The sequence below is a fragment of the Monodon monoceros genome, unplaced genomic scaffold, assembly GCF_005190385.1.
Source record: "Monodon monoceros isolate NGI ecotype Baffin Bay Population unplaced genomic scaffold, NGI_Narwhal_1 Super_Scaffold_18, whole genome shotgun sequence".
Lineage (NCBI taxonomy): Eukaryota > Metazoa > Chordata > Mammalia > Artiodactyla > Monodontidae > Monodon > Monodon monoceros.
In genome coordinates this window covers 138397324-138412303 of record NW_021703774.1, presented here as the reverse complement: position 1 = coordinate 138412303, position 14980 = coordinate 138397324, and the positions used below count along the sequence as shown (strand labels likewise).

Here is a 14980-nt window from a genome sequence, read left to right as displayed (position 1 = left end):
TGAATTCTAGAAGTTCCATCAAAAGTCTTCCTATCTTTAACTGGATAAATGTATATTCTGTACTGGAATGACATGAAATTACAGAGACCCTATGATTTCACAGCAACTAAATTTAGTGGAACATGTCAAATAATCATAAATAGGGACAAATTATATGACAAGATTTGTCTTATTAAAAATTTGTCAAAGAGTACCTTTAATAGAGGCAAAAAGACAATGCCTGTGAAAATACTGGGGCTGATAAATTTACAGTTTTCAATAAGAAAAAAATTAGAATTAACAATATTCTCCATTTAGCAAAATTGTTGCTGAGGTAGCCAAGTAGTTCACAACATATAGAGTATGTTAGCAATTAAAGATAGCACTGCTGGGAATTTCCTGGTGGTCCAGTGGTTAGGACTTGGTGCTTTCACTGCCGTAGGCCCGGGTTCAGTCCCTGGTCGGGAAACTAAGATCCCACAAGCCAAGCAGCATGGCCAAAATATATATATATATAGCAATGGTTACAGAGACGAGTCAACTGTAAGGGTTAACAACTACACACCATAAAATGTAACTTTGAAAAATGATGCAGATAATTTTATGAAAAAAATTAAAACTAGTTAAACTACATTGGAAAATGACATTGTTCAGAAAAGTATTACTGACACAATATTATAGACAGATATGTCTAAGAAGCTGACAAAAAATATGACTAGTACCCAGAATAACTATTCTGCTTTTGTTTTTAAATATTCTCATAATCAACGTAAAGACTTTATTTTGTTGTACTATAGAACAAATATTTTATAAAATTTTATTTTTGAAAACAGAACTATTTTACTGATCTACCAATGTAATAAAACCATTTTGATGGCCAAAAAAAAAAAGTCAAAAAACATATAAAACTTTAAATATTTGTAATGTCCCTTTCATTCTCAAACATGTCCCAGTTTGAATAAAAACTTACATATTCACCCTACTCCCAGAAAAGGGTATAAATACTTTGCTAGAGAAAGCAAATGAAATACATTCCATCAGTAACAAAGAGTTATTTAAAGACAATTCAGTTGAATTTTTAGTACCCAGAAAAAAATTCTGAACTCCAAACTGTACCTTATTAATCATCACATTATAGACTCACTGGTTACTACATAAATACATTTGAGAAGGCATTAGCTCACTAAGTGACTAAGTAAGTACAGCCTGTGCTAATTAACTATACTAATACGATACAGCTAAGTGAGAATGGAAAAAGCCATCCAAATTGCCAATTTACTCTTCAAGTAAGATGATCAAAGAGAGTGTGTTTGGTGTATCTTGGTAAAATTGGCTTTTTTTTTTTCTAACTGAAATATGATCATTTTAGATTAAAAAACATCACACGTTCACAACACACATAATGAATGCACAGAGAAAAATTTTGAGAGGCATAGCTAAAATGATAACAGTAATTATCTCTGTATAATGGAATTATAAATGATTTTTACATTCTTCTTTATACTACTCTGTGTTCTCTGAAAACTTTTTTTATAATAAGCACTTCCTACTTTTATAATTAGAATAAACAATAAAGCTATTTTCTTTTCAGTTTGGGGAAAAATGTAAAAATCCAAAATACTGACATCAGTATGCAAAGTTACATATAAATTTTTAGTAACTAAATTAATTTCTAAAGGAAAACTTTTAAACTAAAGTTATCAAAATCAAAATCTGACTTTTAAAAATTCTAACACTATTATAATTTAAAGCAATTATTTATTCATTGGCTAGATCATAAACACCTATCAGTTGTCATAAAGTAAAATATTCATAAATGTAAGAAGAATTCCTTCTAAAGAGTCAATAGCTATTTATTACTACTCTGAAAAAAATGTTAGGTGCTTGAAAATAAGAGATGTTGGAATGCCAATATAGTTTTGTAAAAAAAAAAAACACTCACATTTTGGTATCAGGCCTAAATTCAAAGCCCATTCCACTACTTCTTAGGTGTATGATCTTGAACAACTTATTTCACCTCTTTGCAAAGCCTGCATCCTTATCTGTAAAGTGCTAACAACACCTATTCTTCATAGGTTTCGTATGAGTTAAATTAACTGAATTAAAGAGAGATGGCTAATTGTTCCCTAATATCCTTTACTCTCTTCTTTCTTTAGTAATAATACCCCTAAATCTTATTCAAACATGTTGGACATCTACCTAAAGCTATATTTCTCATCCTCTCTTGCAATCCCAGTTCCCCTCAATGAAATGTGAAAGGAAATAATGTGCCCAACTCCCAGGTTGTGCACCTACAGGGAAGGAGAACGCGTTCTACCTCACGGTCCTTCTTCCAGCTGTCCAGAAGGCAGATTTGGTGGTGAAACATGGAGCAGCTACCCAGACTGAGAGATGGCAAACATGGTTGAGAATAAAAGAGCAATAGAGAAAAGGGATTAAGTCTCTGACACTATCATGAAGCTGCCATATCAGCCCTATACCACTTATCTTACTTGGACAGATACTTGAGAGAGATAAATTCTCTCGTATAAGCCACTGTGATCCTAACTAATGCAGTGAAAACCAAAAAAAAAAAAAAAAAAAAGCAAGAAAAGAAAAGGGTGGGGCTGCTATTTTTATTAAGAAAAAATCAAGTATAACAAATTTTACTAAGGAGACTTCCCTGGTGGTCTAGTGGTTAAGACTCTTGTGCTTCCAACACAAGGTGAGGGTTCAATCCCTGGTCGGGGAACTAAGATGCTACATGCCTGCCCCAGGGCAGAAAAAAATTTTTTTTACTAAGAAAAAAAGTTATACCATCCTAAGGTCTCATAGGTTGTATTATAATCCTCAATCATTTATTCTCCTCTTACAAGAGTATTAACAGTCCTGCCTGTTGCCATGCGACTTGTAGTGCCTCTCTGTGGATACCCTACTGTTGGCTTGGCCATGTGACTTACTTTGGCCAATGAAATATGAGAACGTTCCAGTTCCAAGTAGAAGCTTTAAGAGCTATTGTGTGTTTCCACCAGCTCTTGCTCTTTTCTCTCTGCCAAGAGAACAATAAGTCACAAATAGGGGGTGCTCCTTCGGCCTGGATCCTGAAATGAAAAAGAATCGTGGAGTAGAACCATAGCTGATTACTAGGGAACCTATAATGTGAGCAATAAACAAACCTTTGTTATTATAAGCTACTCATATTTTGGGTTGTTTCTTAGTGCAGCATAATCTAGCAAAAGTTAACACATAGATAATCTAACACCAAAGTATACCAGGTAGTGAGGGGGGGCGGAGAAAGAAGAGGTCCTGGTTATTAGGGAAATTCACAGGTTAATAAACAAGTACCAAGAGTTGCTTCACATGAAACTTTTAGCTTCATGTTAGCAGGGGTTATGTGGTGGGAGGAGGTGCTGGATTATATGACTTTGAGAGTCTATGATTCTATAGTGCACAAAATGAACTGAAACTTTAAATAGTATCAGGATTATTGTAAATGGTTATAGTACAATGTGGAAAAGGTAAAAATAGACAGACATCCTCTAAAACAAAATGCCAATCTTTTTCTCAGTTAATCACAAGGTCCTGTGATACAGAGAATAACCAAAGAATAAATAAATAAAGAGGGGAGTGAGTATGAATATAAAGGAGTAGCATGAAGGATCTTTGGGATGGAACAGTTATCTTAATTATGGTTATAGCTACATGAATCCACACATGAAAACACTGCATATGCACAGAACAACACATATACACACAAATAAGTATCTATAAATCTGATGACATTTGAATAAAGTGTGTGAATTGTGCCAATGTCAATTTCCTGATTTTGCTCTTGTACTATAAGAATATGAGGTGTTACAACAATTAGGGACAACTGGATGAAGGGTATATGGGACCTCTCTGTACTACTTTTTGCAACTTCCCACGAAAAGGCGGTGTCGAAGACCATGATGAAGCAGAGAGAAGGTGGCAATCCAGACAAAAAGAATACTGTGTATAAAGGCAAACAGATATAGAAGTCTAGGTAGTGAAAAGGAGACAAAGGAATAGATTTTATTCTTTCAAATAAACCACTCAAAATCTTTTTAGTTTTAGTCTCTCTAAAAATTTAAGAAATGATTAACAACTCAGTACTAGTGAACATAAAAATAAATAAGCGTTATAAAGCACACAATTTTCTGGGTAATTTGCCATGCAAGTATATTTGACATATTCACACAGAAAACTTCAGCTCTTTAGAACTCAGCCTTCTAATACTTCATTTTCAAGAGATCTGAGGAACTAGAAGGGGAACTAGCCCTACATCCTTTCAGTTCCTCCACCACCACCCCAACCACCCTGCCAATAATGGAACAGCAACTCCTACGACCAGAGTTCCAACTGAATACAACCAGCAGAGCCTGTGCTTTGACACATGTATGTTTACATCATGTGACCGGCTTGCAGGGAAGGAGACTAAAACCTTCCGACGACAGGATTGTGATGTCTAAAAAAGACTTGTGTATTTCACAATACAAAGGAAAACAGGGCAGAAACAAACAGTAAAAGGAAAAGACAAGAATGAAAAAATAAAGAGGAGCGACAGTGATCGACAGCAATCCAAACTGACAAAGGAAATAGCAATCAGAAGCTGTCTGGAGAGTCAAGAGCAAGTCAGTAATAAAGAAACTTTAAAAAGGAGCTGGGTATAGAGGGTAGAGAAAAGCAAGTCATCTGATCAGTCCTCACTGTTAGAGCTGGTGGGGAGGAGCCCAAGAAAACACAAGCAGCCATCTGAGCAGTTCCCTTAGAGAATGAACAGTATAAACCCTAAGCTCAGTATAAATCCTAACTCATTTAATAATTTAATAATCATGTACTGGATGCCTTCTAAGTATAGAACAATAGGCTCAGATATCTGGGGTTACAAAAATCATACAGGGCTCCTGCCCTCTAAACAGCTTATATTCTAGTAAAAGTTGCAATGCTCCATTCTGCAAACATGCTAACACCTCATGCTTGTTCCATAACAAACCCTTATAAATTGATAACACAATTAGCAGGCAAAGACCTAGGAACACTCTAAGAACAGTATTCTAAAGAAAGCTTTCAAACTCTGAATACAAGAATACATTTGCTCTGGAGATTATCAGAATTGAAAGATTAAAGGGACTTTAAGTAGACAGAAGAATTTCAAATGACAATACAGCTGTATACTACTGAAAAACAATGAGTGTAAAGAGACCATACCAGCAACTCAAAGCAACAATGGACTAGCTTTTGTTAAATCCAATTCAACCTGACCAAAAATCTGGGTGGCAAAGTGTCAAAGAATGAATACAAAGACTAGTTTTGGTCTCTCATCAGAAGACAGTGAGTCCTAAGTCATTCTAGCCAGCCCAAAATAAACAGAAATCACTGGGAGAAGCATTATTTTTAAGCATGAATAATGTGGATTTAAAAAAATTCAAATAAGGAACAAGTGAAACAAAATAACCACTTCCTGCATTTTACAGCACTTTATCTTTTTTTAATATTTATTTTTAATTTATTTTTGGCTGCACTGGGTCTTAGCTGCGGCAGGTGGGATCCTAGTTGTGGCATGCGAACTCTTAGTTGCAGCATGCATACGGGATCTGGTTCCCCAACCAGGGATTGAACCCAGGCCCCCTGCATTGGGAGCTTGGAGTCTTACCCACTGGACCACCGGGGAAGTCCCTACTTTTTACAAAGGACATTCACAACCTCATCTCTCATGTCCTTTTTCTACACATCTGGGCAACCAGACGATCACATCAATTCCCATGGTTCAAATACTACACTTATGTTGATGAATATCAATTGCTATCTTTAGTTCTGACCTCTTCTCTGAACTCTCAACTTACATACTATCTACTTTACATCTCCACTTGGATGTCTCCCAAACATCTAACAGAACTTGTTTTTTTTTTCCTCCAAAAATCTATTCCTCTCCCACCACCAACTATGTAGGTACACAAGCCAAATACCTAAGAGTCAGCATATCCCTCATTCTCAATTTTCAATCTATCATATGCAAATGCTATCAACTCTAATTCCAAAACATGTTGAACTCATCCACCTCTCTCCACATCGTAGTTCATATCTCATCTTGACTATTAAAACCTTTAATCCATCCTCTCTGCTTTTATTCTTTTCTCTCTATTCTCTCCATACAGATTGCAGAGTATATGTAAATATAAATAAGAATATAACATTCTTCTGATTAAACCCCCCAATGGCTTCTCATTTGACAAAAAATTAAATCCAAACTCCTTGATGTGGCTTTGAGTCCCTGCATTATCCAGCCTCTGCTCGCCTCTCCAGACTCACTTAAGGTCACTAACTTCACTGTGATATTTCAGTTCTTCTAAAAGAGCTCTGTCCCAATTCAGTCTTTTCACATGTCATTCTCTGTTCCTGAAAAGCACAGGTGGTGTCTTCATTTTCTTTAGGACTCAGCTTAAATGTTACCCACTCAGAGACTTTTCTGGATCATCATAAAGCAGGCCGTTTTTTAAATTTTCTACTTCAGCCTTGCTTGTTTCCTTCAGAGACCTGTTACAACTTGTTTTCATTTTGTCTGTTTGCTTTCTTGTTGTTGTTGCCCTCACTATAATATTTGTTCCATGAGAGCAGAAAATCACATCTATCTTGCTCACCACCAAATCTGCAATACCTACAGCCCTCAAAAAATATGAGTTGAATAAATGATCATTAGTGAAATTCCTTCTTACAGTAAATTCTCAAATATTGCTGGGAGTATAAATTAATTGATTCAACATTTATTGACAACCTATTACTTGCAAAGATTGAGACAGGCACAGTGATGAATTATACATTCCTTGCTCTCAAGGGCTTTACCAGTCTAGCACAGAAGTAAGCAAGTCCCTTTTTCCTCAACCTCTTCTGAGAATGATCCCTCCACCTCCCTACGTGAAATAACAGCTGGTCCTCTCCTGAAGAGAAAGCCTGACAGTCTTTTCTCAGAATGTTACCTCCAACCCCCTGCTCTAAATGAAATAATCTCTCACCTCCCTTGAAGCCCTCTCAAATGGTTGCTGTCCAGTTTTAACCTCCTGCCTATCTCAGGTTCTAGAAATGGGATTAAAACCCTCTTTGCTCACCTGTACAGCTTGTTCATATTATCTGTTTTAAAAACAAAGAAAAAATAAAGCTCTACTCTTTTGAGGCTCTTCTCTTTTCAGCAAAATTACTGTCTCCCTTTCCTTATCACTGTTATATTTTAACCTCCTGGTCTCTCTACTTCACTCATCTAAGGCTTTGGCACATGTCTCATTGTCCTCCTCTCCACCCTAAACCTCCATCAAACTGAATGACTTCACCACGGATTTGGACAACCCATCCAACAACCTGGCTACTTACTTCCTTGACGTCCGTAACACCAGTGGTCTCTCCAAAACAGAGTTATACAATGTACCACCAACGTGGATATATTATGGCCCAGTCATCCTGCTACTCTCATAGTAACATCACTCCTGGCCCTTTTACCGTTATCCAAAACTGCTCTATATCTCAAAGCACTATTTCAAGCATCTTGTTCTCCAACTATAACCTCTTTCAAGTTATCATCCCTTGACCTTTATAAGGTCTCTTATCCATGGAGCCTTTTATTTCGACTGTGATCCATCAGAGCGGACCGTCTCTTTGCTTTACTTTTCTCATCATTCAGTTTATATTTTATGGGGCATCATATCAATAAGCCTCTTGTCATTAACCTAAATTCCCTTGTTCCTCTTTTAGAACACACCAGGATAGCAAAACTCCAAACCTGGATGAACCCAACTATCCTCCTTCTTTAAGGCTGCCGCTAAAAATGTCACTCAACAGGACACACTGGTTTAACCATAAATTTGTGATCACTGTGTTAGTTTGCTAGGGCTACCATAAAAAGGTACCACAAACAGTGGCTCTGGAGAACAGAAATTTATTGTCTCACGGTCTGGAGGCCAGAAGTCCAAAAACAAGATGCTGGCAGGGCCAAGCTCCCTCTGAAGGTACTAGGGAAGGATCTGCTCCAGTCTTCTCTCCTATTTCTGGTAGTTCCTTGGCATGTGACAGCTTAACTCCAATCTCCACATGACATTCTCCCTGTGTGTGTGTCTGTGTCCAAATTTCTCCTTTTGATGTAGACATCAGTGATTTTGGATTAGCAGCCCACCCTGCTCCAGTATGACCTCATCTTAACTAATTATATCTATAACAACTGTATTTCCAAATAAAGTCACATTCTGAGGTACTAGGAGGTTAGGACTTCAACATATAAATTGGGGGAGGGGGGACATAATTCAACCCGTAACAGTCAGTAACCTCAAATTTTTCTGCCAAACCTACTTTTTTTTTTTTGCGGTACGTGGGCCTCTCACTGTTGTGGCCTCTCCCATTGTGGAGCACAGGCTCTGGACGCGCAGGCTCAGCGGCCATGGCTCACGGACCCAGCCGCGCCATGGCATGTGGGATCTTCCCGGACCAGGGCACGAACCCGTGTCCCCTGCATCGGCAGGCGGACTCTCAACCACTACGCCACCAGGGAAGCCCCAAACCTACTCTTCAACCCACTTTCCATAACAACTATTCCAAGTAGAAATGTGACTTGAGTCTAATCAGAGAAAATCACAGTTCTTTTGTGGGAGCTACCAGAAAAGAGGCTCTCTTTTCCAACAGATTTGGAGTTATAAAGTATACAAACCTGAAGTTTTAGTGCTCATTTTACTGCTATAATGGGAAAGCCTACCTGAGACTGGAGACAAGATATGAAGGAAAAACTGAGTAGTGGTATCACTGTGATGCTAACAGATCTGAAGCCAGCTATACTCCTGGACCTATCGATTACATAAACTAACATACTTCCTTTCCACTTAAGACAGTTAGAACTGCCATTTCCTATTACTTGCACGAAAAAGTTCTGACGTAAGAATGAATAAAACTGGCTGATAAAGTGAGTTTTATACTTCTTGACTGGTACTTGGAGCCATATAGACCCAACCAAAGAATATAAACCAACAGAAATGTTTGCTATTTCAATTCTTTTCATATTATAGACCTAACATTTTCAAAAATATATCCACACAACCTTTTTTATCTCAAGTATAATTTGAAGTAAACACCATTTCCTAAAAAAATCAATTTCTTAAAATGAACTGAGAAAACATTTTTTTCCATGTTTATTAGTTGTTCCATTTCTCCCTTCCAAAACAGAAAAGAATTTGGTAAAAAGAATTTTCATCAATGTAATAACTTACATAATATGAGAGGGCAAACCCTCAGAGATTACTGTTGACACCAAATTGAGCGGGATGATTAATAGGCCAGAACTAATAATATGATTAGTTAAGTTGACCTGTGCTAGCTGAAGGTAAACAAGCATGCTGAAATTTAATACAGACAAATGAAGAGTAGATTAGATAGGGAAAAAATATAAGCTTTGCACAAATGAGACAAAGAAAATTTTCACAGTTAATGGAGTTCCAAGAGACACAAAAGAATCAGTAATGAAATGTTGCTTTTAAAAAAGGCAAGTTAAATTATAAATTATGAACTTAAATACACTACATTTTAAAATCATATATACATAAACGTCATCATTTTACAGCTTCATAGTAAATAACATATATTGAATCCTTTTTGAGCATTTCCTATACACCAGGTACTAGTCTTAACCACTTTACCCATTGAGTCCATTTATCCTGACAAGGCACATACTATTATATCCATTTTACAGATGAGGAAAATGAGACATCAATAAGTTGAGTAGCTCACTCAAATTCCCATACCTATTTAAGAGTTGGCACCAGCATTCAAATCCAAGAAGTCTGATTGCAGGACTTTTGCTCTTAATTCTTAGGTTTGTTGCCTTTATTATCAATGTTTTTACCTTTACCATCATTTTACTAGCATCTTTCATATGCATTGTATCATCTGAACCTCCATAACAGAGAGGTATTACCATATTTTCCAATTCTAAAACACCTTTAGTTGTAAGGGCCACCTTCTATTTAACACAACTTAATATCAAAATAAAGATAATTTAATAGAATAATTTTTTATTATTAACCCACAATTGCATACATTTATCCACCATTTTCCCTGTAGTATCACTACTGCACACATTTACCCACCATTTTCCCTCTTAATTAAACATTAAGTCAAAACAATGTTTTGCAGTTTTCATTGTACAAGCCTTTCTCCCTCCTTGGTTAAATTTATTCTTAAGTATTTTATTCTTTTTGATGGTACTATAAATGGAATTGTTTTCTTAATTTCCTTTCTGAATTGTTTACTTCTAGTGTATAAAAATACGGCTATGTGTTGATTTTGTATTCTGCAACTTTGCTAAGTTTGTTTGTCAGATCTAAAAGTGTGTTTGTGGAATCTTTAAGATTTTCTTCATATAAAAAAACATAACAGTATGGAGGCTCCTCAAAAAATTAAAAATAAAACTGCCATATGATCCATCAATCCCACTACTTGGTGTTTATCCAAAAGAATTAATATTGGGTTATCAAAGAACCCATGTTCCAGAGATCTGCTATACAACACTGCGGTTATAGTTAACAACACTGTACTATACACTTAAAATTTTGTTAAGGGGGTAGATCTCATGTTATTTACCACAATAATTTTTTTTAATCATGTTATTGACAAACAAATAATTTTACTTCTCCCTTTCTAATTTGAATGCCTTTTGTTTCTTTTTCTTGCCTAACTGCTCTGGCTAGAACTTCCTCTACTATGTTGAAAAGAAGTGGAAAAAGCAGGCATCCTCATCTTGCTCCTGATCATAGGGGAAAAGCTTTTAATCTTTCACCGTTCAGTATGATGCTAGCTGTGGGTTTTTCATACATGAACTTTATCATGTTGAGGAAGTTCCCTTCTATTTCTAGTTAACTGAATACTTTAATCATGAAAGGGTGCTGAATTTTGTCAATGCATTTTCTGCATCAAGATAATCACAATGTTTTCCTTCATTCTATTAAAGTGGTGTATTGACCGACTTTCATATGATGAACCATCTTTGCAAGTGTTTCATTGTCTTTTCCTGGAAATAAACTGAAAAGTCAGCAAATACAAAGCATTTTTTTTCAGCCAAATTGAACCTTTGACTGAAAAATACTGTCAGCTTACCTATAACATAATGTGAAAAGATCTGCGTTTCAATCCATAGTTTAGTAAAATACTAGCAGTGTGTTACCTTCACCTATACACATTCCACCAATCTGTTATTTGGCCTACTTAGCAAACTCCTCTTTTAAATACTGCTCTGGGGGTTGTCTACTAATCATTCATGCAGACTCCGTAGAGAATTACCTCGACCAGAATCTGCAATTGCTTAACGTCTATCTGAAAGATAGTAGGAACAAGAATTTCTACAGTGGAATTGGAAGAAGGGATAATTTTAGCACATGCGTACGGAGATAATACTCATCCAGTCTGTTAAAGACCTAAATGTAAGGCCAGACACTATAAAACTCTTAGAGGAAAACAGGCAGAACACTCTATGACATAAATCACAGCAAGATCCTTTTTGACCCACCTCCTAGAGAAATGGAAATAAAAACAAAAATAAACAAATGGGACCTAATGAAACTTAAAACCTTTTACACAACAAAGAAAACCATAAACTAGATGAAAAGACAACCCTCAGAATGGGAGAAAATATTTGCAAACAAAGCAACTGACAAAGGATTAATCTCCAAAATATACAAGCAGCTCATGCAGCTCAACATCAAAAAAACAAACAACCCAATCCAAAAATGGGCAGAAGACCTAAATAGACATTTCTCCAAAGAAGACATACATATGGCCAACCAACACTTGAAAAGATGCTCAACATCACTAATCATTAGAGAAATGCAAATCAAAACCACACTGAGGTATCATGGCCATCATCAAAAAATCTAGAAACAATAAATGCTGGAGAGGGTGTGGAGAAAAGGGAACCCTCCTGCACTGTTGGTGGGAATGTAAATTGATACAGCCACTATGGAGAACAGTATGGAGATTCTTTAAAAAAACTAAAAATAGAACTACCATATGACCCAGCAATCCCACTACTGGGCATGTACCCTGAGAAAACCATAATTTAAAAAGAGACATGTACCACAATGTTCACTGCAGCACAATCTACAATAGCCAGGACATGGAAACAACCTAAATGTCCACTGACAGATGAATGGATAAAGAAGATGTGGCACATATATACGATGGAATATTACTCAGCCATGAAAAGGAACGAAATTGAGTTATTTGTAGTGAAGTGGATGGACCTAGAGTCTGTCATACAGAGTGAAGTAAGTCAGAAAGAGAAAAACAAATACTGTATGCTAACACATATATATGGAATCTAGAAAAATGCTACTGATGAACCTAGTGGTAGGGCAGGAATAAAGATGCAGACGTAGAGAATGGACTTGAGGACACGGGGAGGGGGAAGGGTAAGCTGGGACGTAGTGAGAGAGGAGCACTGACATATATACACTACCAAACGTAAAACAGATAGCTCGTGGGAAGCAGCTGCATGGCACAGGGAGATCAGCTCGGTGCTTTGTGACCTCCTAGAGGGGTGGGATAGGGAGGGTGGGAGGGAGGCTAAAGAGTGAGGGAATATGGGGATATATGTATGCATATAGCTGATTCACTTTTTTGTACAGCAGAAAGTAACACAACATTGTAAAGCAATTATACTCCAAGAAAGATACATTTAAAAAAATACTCATCCAGTCTGAATTTCAAGTATTCTGTATAATTATTGGACCATATGTCTCAATTTCTAGTTGAGAAAATGTAACTCTATTTGGAGCACTTACATGAACATTGGTGCTGCTGAGGGAAAGCAGTTAGGAGGGTTAAGAATATCTAATATGATCTATTTTGCTTAAAGCTCCTAGTTCAGGGTCTACTGGACTATTATACAAATATGGTTTATGCTACATAGTCTACGTGATTCAGTAGAAGACTCAATGTATTAGCATATATCACTCATTCAAACAACTGCTGATATGTTACTATACTAGACGCTTCTGATACAGAGATGAACAAACAGAACAACTTCTTTGCCCTCCTGGACCTTAGTCTTAAGATAGAGGAAAAAAAAGAGAAATTATAGCACAATGGCTAAATACAAACATGTATTTGATGCACTAAAAGCTGACTGCCAGACAAACAAAAAAGTGTTCAAATAAATTGTACTTACTATCATTATTACCAGGCAGAAACAAGTACAGAGAGAAATATACTGAGGAAATAAGGAGGCAAGAAACTTGTTGTTCATTCATTACTCATTCACTTAGACATCTATTGTACATCTATATGCCTAGATACTGGGAATAATAAAATTAGTATCAATAAGAAACCATCATCCCTGACATTGAGAACTCAGTCCAGCGGGAAAAAAAGACAGTAACAATTCATTGTAATAAGTACATCAAGAGGGAGCAAACACAGTTGCTATGGCATCAGTGACACCTAAGGGAGACATATGAAGAAAAGTCATGTCTGAATTACTTCATAACAAACTAAGAAAAAGCTGAGGAAGTCACTTACAAGTGACACCTAAGCTAAACCATAAAGGAACCAGTCAAGCAACTGCAAAGAGCACTCCTATCTCAAGGCTCTTGTACTTGCTGTTCCCTCTACCTGGAACATCCCCACAGATATTCATTCATATGTCTCACTTCTTATTTCATTCACATCTCTGATCAAATATAACGTCCTCAGAGAGGCCTTTCTGACCACCCTATCTAAAGTGCCACCTTATGGCACTCTCTTCCCTAATCCTGCTCTATTGTTCTTCCTAGCTCTTATCACTATCTGACATATTTATTATCTATTTGTTTCTATTGGTCTCCCTGACTAGAAACATTAACCCATGGGGCCAGTGACTTGTCTTGCTCACTATGTAATGTCATAATACGGACACCAGTGCTTTGCAGATAGTAGGTACTGAGTATTTGTCAAATGACTGAAGCAAAGGAAAGGAATGAATTTCAGGTACAGCAAGAAACATATAGCAGAAAGTTATGACAAATGGACCATGGCTGGGTGCTCTTAACCAATAATAATTGTAATTGCAAATATTTATATTTATTAAGGACTTACTATGGACCAGGCACTATTCTCAGCACTTGTATTATCTCATCTAACTTTCACAATTCTATGGACACTCTTACACCTTACATATGAAGACTCTTAAACACAAAGAGATTAAATGACTTGCCCAAATTCACACAGCTAGCAAACGGCAGAACTAGAATTTCAAGCCATGCAGAACAATGCCAGAGCTCACTCTTTTAACCACTGCCCCAAAACATAGGAAACTGACAACCTCTCTGGGTTGTTTCCATGGAAGAAAGGGAAGGAGGGAGGGAATACCTACTATAAGCAGTCTTTGTGAATATTACATGCTTCATATATTTAAAACCCTATATGTATTACTCATTAGTAGCATTATTAGTTTTTTAAAATATGAACCACATTTACCATGCAAAAAGCTAAGTAATTCGTCATCCCTTGCACTTCTGATTCTGATTCTGAATAGGACTGGGCTGAGGTCTAAGAATTTACATTTCTAAGAAGTTCTCAGGTGACACTGATAGTACAGGACCACTCTCAAGAAACCCTGAGCTACATAACCAAAATGTGAATTAAACCCCTTTCAAATAATACTAGATTTCCTAAACAATCAATGGCTGAACTAGGCACCTTCAAAGCACTGAAAAAATAAATAAACAAGGGCTTCCCTGGTGGCACAGTGGTTGAGAGTCTGCCTGCTGATGCAGGGGACACAGGTTCGTGCCCCGGTCCGGGGGGATCCCGCGTGCCGCAGAGCGGCTGGGCCCGTGGGCCATGGCTGCTGGGCCTGTGCGCCCGGAGCCTGTGCTCCATGGCGGGAGAGGCCACAACAGTGAGAGGCCCGCGTACCGCAAAAAAAATAATAAAAATAAATAAATAAATAAATACACACACACACACACACACACACACACACACACACACACACACACAC

At 37.0% G+C, this 14980-nt stretch overlaps 1 protein-coding gene across 2 annotated transcripts in view; it reads right to left on the bottom strand.

Annotated features, from left to right (window-relative positions):
- The window catches only part of EPS15 (epidermal growth factor receptor pathway substrate 15), a 161142-nt gene that overhangs the window by 129494 nt on the left and 16668 nt on the right, over positions 1-14980 (bottom strand). The window contains exon 2 of one of the 2 annotated variants that reach the window (XM_029227724.1): positions 2919-3059. The exons of the other annotated variant lie outside the window; for it this stretch is intronic. The gene's annotated coding sequence lies outside the window, so the exon portion shown is untranslated. The remainder of the gene's footprint in view (positions 1-2918; positions 3060-14980) is intronic. 2 annotated transcript variants of the gene reach the window in all.